The 13,448-nt window shown below is 45.4% G+C and overlaps 1 protein-coding gene across 1 annotated transcript in view; it reads right to left on the bottom strand.

The window, feature by feature from the left end:
• FSTL5 (follistatin like 5) overlaps nucleotides 1–13,448 on the bottom strand; it is a 683,196-nt gene that overhangs the window by 443,236 nt on the left and 226,512 nt on the right. The window lies entirely within an intron of this gene.

The following is a 13,448-nucleotide window of genomic DNA, read 5'->3' on the forward strand; positions in this document are numbered from 1 at the left end:
GTCACTTACCTTTTCTCGCAGCTTGTTCGTGGTGGGGGGGAGCGCTTCGCTGCTCCCCCCGCGAAGTTCAGGCCGGGGGGGGAGGCTTCCCACCTCGCCCGGCCGAAATTCAGGCTGGGGGGGAGGCTTCCCGCCTCGCCCGGCCAAAATTCAGGCCGGGGAGGAGGCGCCTCGCCTCGCCCGGCCGCGAACGCGAAAGTAAAAAAAAAAAAAACGCCCCCTGATAGGCTACGTGACGATTCACATAGCCTATCACGGCTAGATCTGCAAAGTCAGCCATGATAGGCTACGTGAATCATCACGTAGCCTATCACAGGTGACTTAAAAAAAAAAAAAAGCGCGTACACGAATGGCGGCCCCCATAGGGAGCCGCCATTCGCGTTCCTTATTTAGTTGCTGTAGTCTACGTAAATGTTTACGTAGACTACGGCGAAAATAAGGGCAACGCAAATAGCTGACTTTGCAAATCTAGCCATGATAGGCTACGTGAATCGTCACGTAGCCTATCAGGGGACGTTTTTTTTTTTTTTCCTTTTATTGCAATGGCGGCGGTGGCAACCGGTCGAAAGACCGGCTGCCGCTCCCGCCCCGCTCGAACACCCAACGAACCGCCAGCCGGACCCGCCGCCGGGAGGGACATTCAGGGAAGGTAAGTCCCGTCCCGGGGGGGGTGCGGGGTGCGGGGGGGGTGCGGAGGATTTCTCCCCGAAACTTGTTTGGGGGGCCGAACACGTTGGCGCTCGGCCCCCCAAAGTTTCGGGGAGAAATTCTCCGCCATCCCTAACTGGCTACCAGTTGTTTTCTGGGCCAAATTCAAGGTGTTGGTTTTGACCTTTAAAACCCTATATGGCTCCATGCTGGAACACCTCCAGCAACACCAGACAGGCCGCTTAACAAGATCAGCCTTGGATGGCCTTCTCTCTGTCCCATCAGCCAGGACAGCTAGGCTGGTGAGGACGAGGGAGAGGGCCTTCTCTGTGGTGGCCCCCACTCTGTGGAACTCCCTCCCTAGGGAACTCTGCCATGCCCCCTCTTCGATGAACTTCCGCCATGCATTAAAAACATGGTTGTTCAGGCAGGCATTTGGGGTGGGCTAGGGTAATTTTAGAAATGTGATGTTTTTAATGTTGAATTTTATTGTGTAAACTATTTTTATTGTTGTACATTGCCCAGAGTGGCTGGGTGACCAGCCAGATGGGTGATTAATAAATTTAATAAAGAAATAAAGAAAATAAATACAAAAGGAGGAAATGGAGACATGAAGGTTCATTGCCATTGCCATATCATTCATTCATTTATTCATTCAAGGCATTTATACATCACCCTATAATCACGTTCCCAGGGTAGCATACACAAATAAAAACCAATTCAAAATAGATACAATAGGCAGGCCAACAATAAAACATGCATTTTTGCACCAGAAGGGTGGGATATGAAAGCTTTAATGAAATAAATATAAAAGCAGCAAATGGCAAAGATGAAAGATAAGACTAGGAGCAGATAAAAAGACCTTGGAAAAGAAAAAGGTCTTCACCTGGTGCAGAAATGACATCCAGATTGATGTCAGGTGAGACTTTCTAGTGAAAGCACTCCATAGCCAGGGGGCACTGAGAAGGCCCTTTCCCCACTACGCTGGAGGCAAGCAGACCAGTTGGTCAACAGGTGCTGGTGCAGGTGCAGGTAGTCTGAAAGCTCAGACTTGTGCAGACTGAGTCAAACTACATGTTACATTAAATGCCTAGCATATGACTGGGCCTATTTGGATCAGGGCCAGTGCATACTGGGAGGGGAGGATTAAACCTTGTCCCCACTCATTTGTTTCTTGGAATTCCACCCTCTATCATCATCATCATCATCATCACCATCATCATTTCTATACCACCCCATGGCTGAAGCTCTCTGGGCAGCTTACAGAAGTTAAAACATTAGAATACAATATAGAACGTTTAAAAGCCATTTGCATAAAAGCACACAGACAATATAGACAAACAACATGTAACTAAAAACAATTTTGAACAGTCAGTCATAACTAAAGATACATCCAGGACCGATTAAAACTTACCATGTGTTGCCAAATGCCTAGGAAAAGATCTATGGAGCAAATAAAAAGGGGGGGGGTAGTCTTCAATGCAGTCAATGAAGGCTTCCCCCCATTTTTAATCCCTACCCAGTTGGGTGAAATTTCAGGAAGCAAATGGGTGGGTGGGAAGGTTTAATCCCCCTTGCCAGAGCATGCTGGTCCTGATCCAAATTGGGGCCATGTGCACTTACTCTTAAGTAAAAAAAAAAAAAAAAGAACAGGCTCAACTTCACATTACACAATTAATTTAAAATGTAGTTAGACCCCAAGGAACCTGACCAAAGTCAGCAGCTGTATAGGAACAGGTGGAACCCAACTGATACCTTTTGTCACTGGTGAGGTTATAGCCACTATATCAGTATCTATCTGTGGTGATAGTGATGGAGCACAGTAGACTGTTCCTTTCCTTCAAAAGCTACCTACAGTGACAGACAGACTTGGTTCACACTTAACCAGAAGCCACCATGGATGTATTTCCCTGCGGGGCTTCTTGTCATGGTGCAGGCCTCCATTTTCAATATTTGGGGTACTATAGCTTCTTGTCACGTGCAAATCCAGTGAGGGTGGGTTGTTCTGGTGGTTGACAAGCCACACAGAACCATTTTTAGGGTTGAGGGTGACTTGTCAAGTAAGGAAGATGGCAGTGGAGAAAGACAAAGTTTAGATGATTAATTAAATCAATGAATGCTTGCTGTCCTAATTTTAACACACTTTTAACAAAACTAAAAAACAAAGTCATAGGTAAGGATCTCAGAAGATTCTAAAGCAAACACTGTTGGGTCAATTGTCTGACCTCTGTTCCTTCCACTAAGTGGCAGACATTTAATGTCTACTCTCACAAAACATTGCAGCATTTGTTTGAGGACACTGTTCTAAAAAATGACTTTTTTCTAAATCTTTGGTAGCTGAACAGCAGCTTGAATTATCTTAATAGCCAAATACATAAACATTTGGGGACTGTTGACAAGAAAAGCTTCTTAGAAAGGAACAATTTTGCAGAACAAACAAAAGATAGACCTATAATACAAGTATCATGCTGCTTTCCATAAGTCTGGGCATTATTAAGTCATTGAGCTCTCCAAAGAAGGGGTTGATACTGAAAAACACACACACACAAAGCTATAAAAAATGGTCATGTAATTGACATTTTTGTCAGAATTGAAAATCAAATGGGCAGAGTCCCATTTAAATGCCTTATTCTAGGAAACCCATGCTTTATAAATAACACTTCATATTACCCAATATGTAATACCTCTCCAAATTCATTCTAGAACAAGACAGTAGCCTAGCAATTAATTTCACTGTTATAGCAGGCATGTCTTAGCACATTAGCAGAATGCAGCTGTGGTGGCTTTAGCTTGTGAATGTAAGTATTGATAATTAAAAATCAGTCAGACTGGTCTAACCTTGAATATACTTCCAAACATCACCTTTAACGTCAAAGGATTTTAGCTATACCCACATTTAAATTCTATGAAACCAATTGTTAAGAAGACAAAGAACCACAACCTAACATACCACATATACACCTATTATGTAGGCTGCATACTCAGTTTTCTCGGAGTACTCTACTATGCTTGATCTTAGCCAAAATGCCAAGAAGCCATTCTTGGAGTTTTCTCGGAGTAAGCCCCACTGAACTCAGTAGAACTTTGTTTTTTAACTCAACATGCAATGAACTGCACTACACGTGGAATAGTAGCTTCTGTCTACCACTAATATTAATAACTTGTGGGAAGCGTATATGTTTTGACTTTTCATGTCAGGTGTGTTAACACCATTGGTGTTAACACACCTGACATGAAAAGTCAAAACCTATCCCCTATCCCCCACCTTGGAAAAGTGCCCATTTTTAATGACACACACAGATATGGATTTTGGAGGCTGGCTGAAGTGACCTTCTAATGTTGGAAAAATCTTGGGACAAGATCTGTACGTGTGACCAAGAAAGATAGTAATAATAACTGCTGTGATACCTGATTACACCACTTGTGGTAAGGAAATATCACTGTGTAAGCAATGGCTCCCTGCTTGCCTGGGAGATGCTGCCCCGCTCCTTTGTGCAGGTGCACAGAGTGGAGCAGCAAAGGGTCCATGACCAATGGCTGCTATATAGTGGTATAGGTTGGCTGGGTCCCACCCTGGAAGCCAATCAGGTAGTGCCTGATACTTAGGAGGTGGAACCATGAGGTGGACCAGAGGGAGAACTCTCTCACTCTGGTCCACCTCTGGGCCATGAATAGAGGATCCAGTCTGCAGGTTCAGCATTGCCAACACAGACATCTCCATGAATTAAATTGCCACTTTGCTGTGGACAGTCACCAGTTGACAGGACAGGGAAATAATTTTACCCACATGCACAACTGGCCAGCAGTGTGCCCTCCTCATAGCAAGATTCTCAGATTCACCAAAGTGCATATAGTATCTTTCCATATGTTGTTATTGCAAAGTTTTCATTTGATTTTCTTCCTGGTTTCTGTCACAACTTTTTGAGGCAGGTGTTGGATGCATGGGGCTGGATCCATTGCAAGAATAAGCAGGATTGGGGGTCCCTGCTATGCATGCTGGGGATTTCCGTAAGGGATCTTGGGGGTGTGGCTTTGAGGCCCAGCTAAGGATGGGGGCTAGTGGGCCTGCCACACACCCAGGCTGCAGGAAGGGTTCACGTCATCAGTTTATGCCCAAGATCCCTGCCTTCACCCCCCTGCATCACCCAGCATGTGGGCTGGTTTGGAGGTATCAGCCAGCTGTTGAGATGCCTGATGACTGGATCCATGCCCCTGTGTCCCACCAAAATCTATTGGAGCTGTAACCAGTAAACACTGTGGACATTTTTTTTAACCCACTCAGGTCTGTGTATCGTTTGTTGCCTCTCCTCTCCTTCTGCTTCTCTGACTCTGTGCTGCTGGCATAAGCATCCAGATACCACTAATGCTGTGTAATCCCTGTGAGGGAAAGTGTCCAAAACCAGTAGTTCATTCATTTAACACCTATGTTTTCAAACAAAAGTAGTTTACTCCAGCTCAGCAGCAAAGCACTCCTATACTGTCTGCACTGTCAACTCATTCTAGTCTTCACTGAGTCAGCAGTACTGAAATGAAGCAAATAATCTAATTTCTGTCTTTCAGGTCAGATTAAAACTCTTATCAAGACTAATGAACATAGTTCAGACTACTTCTAAATCTAGGCTAGCCCAGTACTATCTACTCTGACTGGCAGCTCCATTCTCTCTGGCAGAATGAGTTCTTTCCCATCACTTTCTGCCTGATCCTTTAAACTGGAGACCAGGGACTGAACCTGCTGGGGCCTTCTGCATGCAGAGCACAGGCTCAGGGCTGGCCCTGCCATTAGGCAGAGCAAAGCAACTTCCTCAAGCAGCAAATGCTGGGGGGGGGGAGCAGCCACAGTAGCCGCCCCATTTGTTTCTCCTGGACTGCCAGGCATTCTCAGATAGATGACAGAGCTGTGTATATCGCAGAGCCTGCCCTGAGCACCCCAAACTAGCCTGCTGGCTCAGATGCAGAGGAAGACACTATCCCATAAGCAGTGTTAAAGATTAATCCAGTTGGCTTCTGTGCATGGAATGGGAAGGTACTGCCATCTTGTCTTTCCACTCCGGCAGCAAAATGTCTTGGGCTGGTCCTGCATGTGCTCTACCACGAAGCTAACAAAAAACACCATCAGTGTTCTTCCTTTATCTGCAGTAGTACTGATCATAGATGGGGCCTGCAAGCACAATCATCTTAATGATTTTAATGAGAATTAGACTGCAATCCTATACACATTTACTTGAGAGTAAGGCCCTGTGGACTCAATGGGGTTTGCATCTGAGTAGACAAGACTAGGACTACAGTGCTCACAATATTTAACTATCCCTGGAAAAGACCCTGATGCTGGGAAAGAAGGCAAAAGGAGAAGGGGGCGGCAGAGGATGAGATGGCTAGATAGCATCACCGATGCAATGAATATGGACTTGAGCACACTCCGGGAGAGAGCGCAGGACAGGAAGGCCTGGTGTGCCATGGTCCATGGGGTCACGAAGAGTCGGACACAACTGAACGACTGAACAACAACAATAGCAGTTTATGTTTATGGTATATTCTGAACTTGGGTTTTGTTAATTTGTTGTAATGATTCCCATTCCGAAATCAAGGAGACAGAGAATTAAGTGACAAAATGCTACGCTGTGCTAATCAATTTATCTTAAAGAAGAGTCTGAAGGTCCATTGTTTGTAATTCAATGGATGTTACTTAACAAATTAAAGAACAATTTAGAAAAATGAAGGAAACCTTCAATTCCTTGACAGTGGTTGTTTATCATTTCCCAAAGCTTGTCAGCTGTTTGCTCCATCTATTTCCTTCCTTCTGTTTCAAAATGCATTTGGTTTCCAAATAAACTGCTATCCTACTATCCCTTTGTTCCTGAGCTTACTGAAAAAAGCTGAAGCAAACTGTACCTGCAGTCTTCAAGGAAGAAGAAGTCGGAAGGCAGGTAGTGATAGACAAGTGAAGATCAATTAAGGCAGACTTGTAAATAATCTAATAGAAGTTACTAGTCAACAAGTAACTTATGGGTAAAACTGATAGCCTAAAGAGATAATAATTCTGTGCTTTAAAAATGCTTCTCTGCCTGATCACTGGGTGACCCACTCAAATGGTTATTTACAATTAAGAAGTGCTTTATCCTCGAGACACAGATGGTTCAATCCACACTGTGGATCCTTCTGATCCTTCTGATCCACAGTGGTTGACTGTGGATCAGTCAACCACTTTCTAATGGTTGACTACTTTTAGGATGGTCATGTGTCCTACTTTACTTCAAATGACATTCCTCCATTTGAAGGGCTGTGCTGTCAGTGAATCAAATTTAAAGATAAAGAATCATATAAGAAAGGGGGGGGGGTCTTGAAGTTGCCCAGCAACAATTAGCCCTTGGCTAGCAGGCTAAGCAAGCATACAGTTCACCTGGTCACAGTCAATTGTTGCAGTATTTCTATTTAAATTATAGTAATTATTTCTAAATTTGCATCTATACATACAAACTAGCTTATGCAAATGTTATGCAGTATTGTCATCTTTTGTCCTTTTTTGATGATGCATTTCCTCTCTTTTTTTTTGTGAAGGTGGCCACCTTACTTTTCAGTAGAACACTTTGCATGGCCTCCTTGTCCTACTAAGTACCCATGAATCAAAGTTAGGGCTGTTTATTAAATTCTCCCCCATCTCTGTAGCAGCACCCACCCCCTTGCCCCCACCCCCATGTTTAGGAGGCAGAAAATGTGACAGGTGGTGAGACCATCCAGCCGTAAGCTCTGCAGGACTTGGTCCCTGTTTCTCTGCCTGGCTCTTTCCACCTGGCCTGGGAGGGCAAGGCCCCAACCTGGCTCCAGCTAGAAAGGCTCTCCTGATGCTGGAGGGGCCAGAGACCATCCAGCTGTGAACTTTGCAGGACCTGGACCCTGTTCCTCTGCCTGGCTTTCTGGTGGCCTGAGTATGTGCCTGGGAGGGAGGATACTGGGCCAATTGGGGGGACCTGAGTGGGGGGCAATCAGTGTAGAGGGAGATATGGCATTGTGAGGAAGACTTGTGAGGTAAGGGGAACATGACCCAGCCAGTTAATGGCCATGCTGTGTTCCGGTCCCCCCTGCAGGTTTGGTGGTTGCCCTATCAGCCTGCCTTCTGGTCTTCAGATGCTGCTTTTAAATGCCAGATTGGTTCAGAATAAGGTCTCCATTATCCATGACTTAATAGTGGATGAGGTGGCTGATCTGGCATGTATAACCAAGACCTGGGTGGGTGAGCAGGGAGGAGTCAGTCTCTCCCAGCTATTCCCACCAGGGTACTTGGTCCAGCATCAGGGAAGGCTTGAAGACCAGGGAGGGGGTGTTGCTGTGGTCTATAGGAATTTCATCTCCCTTGGCAGGCTCCCTGTCCATGTGACTACTGGTAGGGAGTGCTTGCACCTTGTGTTGGGTCAGCAGGACAGATTGGGGATTCTGTTGGTGTACCGCCCACCCCACTGCTTAACAGACTCCCTAGATGAGCTGATGGGGGTGGCCTTGGGTGTGCTGCTGACATCCCCCAGATTGTTGGTTCTGGATGATGTCAACATTCATGCTGAGGGTACCTTGTCTAGTGTGGCTCAGGATTTCATCGTCTCCATGACAGCCATGGGACTGTCCCAACATGTCACTGGCCCAACACATGTAGCGGGGCATACTCTAGACTTGGTTTTCTCAACTGGACATGCAAATGGTGATCTGAAGATGGGGAACTTTGTATCAGTCCCTTTGTCATGGTCAGAGCACTGCCTGCTGAGGTTTAGACTTACAGCAGCTTTTCTCCTCTACAAGGGTGCGGGCCCTATTAAGATGGTCCGCCCCTGGAGGCTAATGCATCCGGATGGTTTCCACAGGGCTCGGGGGGGGGGAGTGTTCCAACAGGCACTCCTGTCGAAGCCATGGTTGATTTGTAGGATGCAGAAATGACTCGGGCAGTTGACACGATCGCTCCTGAGTGCCCTCTCCAGAGTAGAGCTCATATGCCTCCATGGTATATCCCAGAGCTGAGAGTGATGAAACAAAATAGGAGATGGCTTGAGTGGAGGGGCAGAAAAATTTAGAGATGTGGGAGAATTTCTCCACAAATCTCCGGGAGGCCAAATGCCAATGCATTTGGCCCCCCGAAATTGGTGGAGAAACGGTCCGCCCCCCCCCCCAGGATGGGACTTACCCTGGTCGAATGTCCCTGGCAGCGGTGGCTCCCGGTGGCGGTGCGGCGGTGGTGGCGGCCGGTCTTCCGAGTTCCGACCGGCTGCTGCCGCCACCATTTCCAAGTGTAAAAACAACAACAACAAACGTGATAGACTACGTAAAGATTTACGTAGCCTATCACGGCTAGATTTTCAAAAAACACCGTGATAGGCTACGTAAATGTTTACGTAGCCTATCATGGCTGACTTTGGGGGGGGGGAAGCGCGTACGCAAATGGCGGCGCCCATGGGCACCGCCATATGCATTCCTTATTTGGGCATGTGTAGTCTACGTAAACATTTATGTAGACTACGGCGAAAATAACGGCAACACTATTTGCGTTCCCCTTATTTTTGCCGTAGTCTACGTAAATGTCTACGTAGAGTACACATGCCCAAATAAGGAACGCAAATGGCGGCGCCCATGGGCGCCGCCATTTGCGTACGCGTTTTTGTTTTTCTTTTCCCAAAGTCAGCCATGATAGGCTATGTAAACATTTACGTAGCCTATCACGGCTGACTGCAGGGACGCAAACGGCAGTGGCTACGGCTGCTGCCATTTGCGTCCCGGCAGGAGAAGAGGTTTTGTGGCCCGAGGGATGGGGCACCTCCCCCCCGGCCAGAATTTCGGCGGGGAGGGATGGGGTGCCTCCCCCCTGCCCAGAATTTTGGGGGGAGGAATGGAGCACCTCCCCCCCACCATGAAGCAAGCTGCAGGACTTTCGTCCATCCCTAGAGAAATTCCTAGTGGATGCAATCGAACCGTGGTGCATGCTTATGGCCAGGTATATTCAAAGGCAGTGAGAGCGGCAAGGAAAAATATTTCACTGCCTCTATTCAGCTGACCGTACCCAGTGGAGCTTTTTAGGGTTGTCAAGGCCCTTTTATATTCTGGCCCTAAGGACACTATGGAACCATCTGAGGCCCATTGTAATGCACTGTCTAGGCACTTCCAGAATAAAATATCTTGCATCCGTTGGGACTTAGACTCCAGTAGTATTGCAGGTGAATCTGGTGAGGTATCCAGAGCACACCACAGTCTTTTCCAGTTTTCTTGGATAAGTTTTAGTTGGTACAGCTCGAGGATGTGGACAAGGTGCCTGAACAGGTTCATGCAACAACTTCCATAGTGGATCTTTGCCCTTCTTGGCTAATAAAAACTAGTAGGGAGGGAACAGCTGGCTGGGCTATGGAGGTAATTAATGCTTCCTTGAGAGAGGGAGTGGTCCCAGGCTGCCTGAAACCCTGTGTGATGACCTGTGTCAGGAGAAAGACATGGGGAGTGTTACCCTGTTAATTCTCCTTGATCTCTCAGCAGCTTTCAATACCATCAACCATGGTATCCTTCTGGGACAGCTGTCTGAGCTGGGAGTGGGAGGCACTGTATTGCAGTGGTTTTATTCCTACTTGGAGGGTCAGCTTCAGAAGGTGGTGCTTAGGGAACACTGCTTGGCCCTGTGGATTCTCCAATATGGGGTTCCACAGGGCTCAGTTTTGTCCCCCATACTGTTCTACCTGAAACCACTGAGTGCAGTCATCCAGAGTTTTGGAGTGCATTGTCATCAGTATGCTCTATTTCTCCTTTTCATCGTCTTCAGGTGAGGTGTGGTGGATGTGCTGAATCAGTGCCTGGCTGCAACAATGGACTGGATGAGGTCTAATAAACTGGAACTCAATCCAGACACGACTGAGATGCTGTTGGTTGGTGGTTCTTCTGACTGGATGGAGGGTGTTCAACCTGTTCTGGATGGTGTTGCACTCCCCCTGAAGGAGCAGGTCTGTAGCTTTGAGGTCCTCCTGGAACCATGTTTGTCACTTGAAGCTCAGGTGGCCTCAGTGGCACAGAGTACCTTCTACCAAGTTCGATTGGTGGCCCAGCTACACCCCCATCTGGACAGAGATAACTTGGCTTCAGCTGTCTATGCTCTGGTAACCTCCAAGTTAGATTACTACAATGCACTGTACATGGGGCTGCCTTTGAAGACAGTTCGGAAGCTGCAGCTCATGCAAAATGCAGCAACGAGATTGCTAACAGGGACCAGAAGGTCTGAACATATAAGACCAACTCTGGCCCACTTGCACTGGCTGCCTATATGCTACTGAGCTCAATTCAAAGTGCTGATTTTAATCTATAAAGCCCTACACAGCTTGGGACCACAATACCTGATGGCATGCCTCTCCCAAAATGAACCTACCCCTACACTGCACTGAGCATCTAAAGTCCTCCTCTGAGTGGACTTCCCTCTGAGTGAGGGAAGCTTGGAAGGCAGCAATGATGAAGAGGGCCTTCTCAGTGGTGGCCTCCCATCTGTGGAACAAGCTTCCTGATGAAGTCCGCCTGGCACCAACATTATCATCTTTTCAGCGCCAGGTTAAGACCTGTCTCTTTTCCCAGACATTTGGCAGCATATGATGAGTTTTAATCTGTCCTGGATGTGTCTTTAGTTATGACTGATAGTTCAATGTTGTTTTTAGTTATATGTTGTTTGTGTATATTGTCTGTGTGCTTTTATGTGCTATTTTGTAAATGGCTTTTAAACTTTTTATATTGTATTTAATGTTGTAACTTCTGTAAACTGCCCAGAGAGCCTTGGCTATGGGGCGATATAGAAATGCAATTAAATAAATAAATAAATCTTTTAAACATCTCCTAAAAACATACCTGTTCACCCAGGCCTTCCCTGGGTTGTAAGTAAATTAATTATGCCACTCCATTTTACTGCTCCTTGAATTGTTTTTACTGCAGTTGGAAGTGTTTTTAATGCTGTGTTTTTAATATTGTATTTAAATGTATTTTAATATTGTGAACCTCTGAGGTATTGTATCATATTCAGTGGCATACGAGTGTCACAAATCAATCAATCAATCAATCAATCTCAACTTTTTTTCTTGATTTTGGGATTCTGAATTACCTATCTTGTCTTCATTGTAGCACTGATGCATTAGTAATCTGCTGTTCTTCAGTTTTTCTTTAATTTCCAGACTTCGAACAGACCTCTCCGTATAAGCGGCTTCAGCTCTTTCTGTTCAGTAGCATTTCTTTTTAAAAATCCAGGTTACTGAGGCACCTAAGGACTTGTGTGCATCAGTAACCTGGAATGAAACAAGGAAACACAGAACAATAACAAAAGAGAATGGGGGGAAATTCACTCATCTCTATTTTTTAAAACACACACACACACACTACAGTTTTTTCTAAGGATCATCAAGTGAATAACTTTATTCAGACATTGTAATATTTGTTTCTGAAGTACCACCCACATAAAATTTATCTGTCATGAACTAGATTTTTCAGTGAAAACTACCTCTATGGTGAAGTGTGTGTGTATTTGGCTTCCTACTTGAGGGCAGAGTCTAGAACACTCCCTAAAGTGCTTGATGTTTCCAAAATGATGCTCTACATAGGTGCAGATCCCATATGTATGACTATAGAGACCACATATCTAAGATCCAAAATTACTCTATTAACTCCACTGAGATTCTCATCTACCTTTGAAATATTAAGAAAATAATAAAAGCCATGCTGGATCAGATCAAGTATCCATCTGGTCCAGAATTTTGTTCACACAGTGGCCAACCAGCTGCTGGTGGGAAACCCACAAGTAGGACATGAGTGCAATAGCACTGTCCTGCCCATGTTCCCCTGCATACTGCTTCTGATACTAGTGGTAGCATAGAGCCATTAGGACTTGATAGCCTTATCCTCCATGAACTGGTCCGATCCCCTTTCAAAGCCAAAGTGATGGCAATCACCACAGCTTGTGGCAACAAAGTCCATAGTTTAACTCTGTGCTGTGTAAAGAAGTCCTTCCTTTTATCTGTCTTGAATCTCCCACCAATCAACTTCATGGGATGACCCCAGGTTCTGGTATTTTGAGAGGAGGGAAAGATGTCTCCCTATCCACTTTCTCCACACCATGCGTAATTTTGTATACCTTCATCCTGTCTCCTCTTGCTCACCATTCTTCTAAGCTAAACAGTCCCAGGCATTCCAATCTTTCTTCATATGGGGAGTTGTTCCAGCCCCTTGATCACTTTGGTTGCCCTTTTCTGCACCTTTTCCAATTGGTTAGTAACAACAGTCTTTTACTGACTCCGTATGATGCTCAGGACACATGATTCAATTTTCAACTTAATTGTCCATACTGGATACAGAGTAGACTTTCATAAAGCTTTGTGAATTCATATTTGTAAAATGATGGAAGGCCAATCTTGTATCCACATTTACACTGATCTCTGCAAGAAGCACCAGGGGTATGAACTGGGCTTCAATCTAGCCATGCAAGATCTCTTCTGCACTATTGGCTTTAGACTGTAGGCTCCTTGGAATCAGGGACCTATCAATTTATGCTTATGAAAAATGGTAAACTATTGCATGCACTGCTGATGTTCCATGAGCAAATAATTTTATAATAGTAACAATAAAAAGGATTTCTCAGTAGAACCATTTTTAAAAGAAAACTGGCGTAGCTCTTCTTTTATTGAGCCAACTACTGTTGGCAGAGAAAGGATGCAAGGTTTGAGTTACAGAGAATACTTCAGACAGGATGAAATGGTAGATAATTCTCTGCTATTCAAAGAAGATTGGTTACAAAGACAAATATGTGAAGTCACAAT

Source organism: Heloderma suspectum, chromosome 5 (genome assembly GCF_057233095.1).
Source record: "Heloderma suspectum isolate Gila_16-S chromosome 5, 16-S_ref, whole genome shotgun sequence".
Classification (NCBI taxonomy): Eukaryota; Metazoa; Chordata; class Lepidosauria; order Squamata; family Helodermatidae; genus Heloderma; species Heloderma suspectum.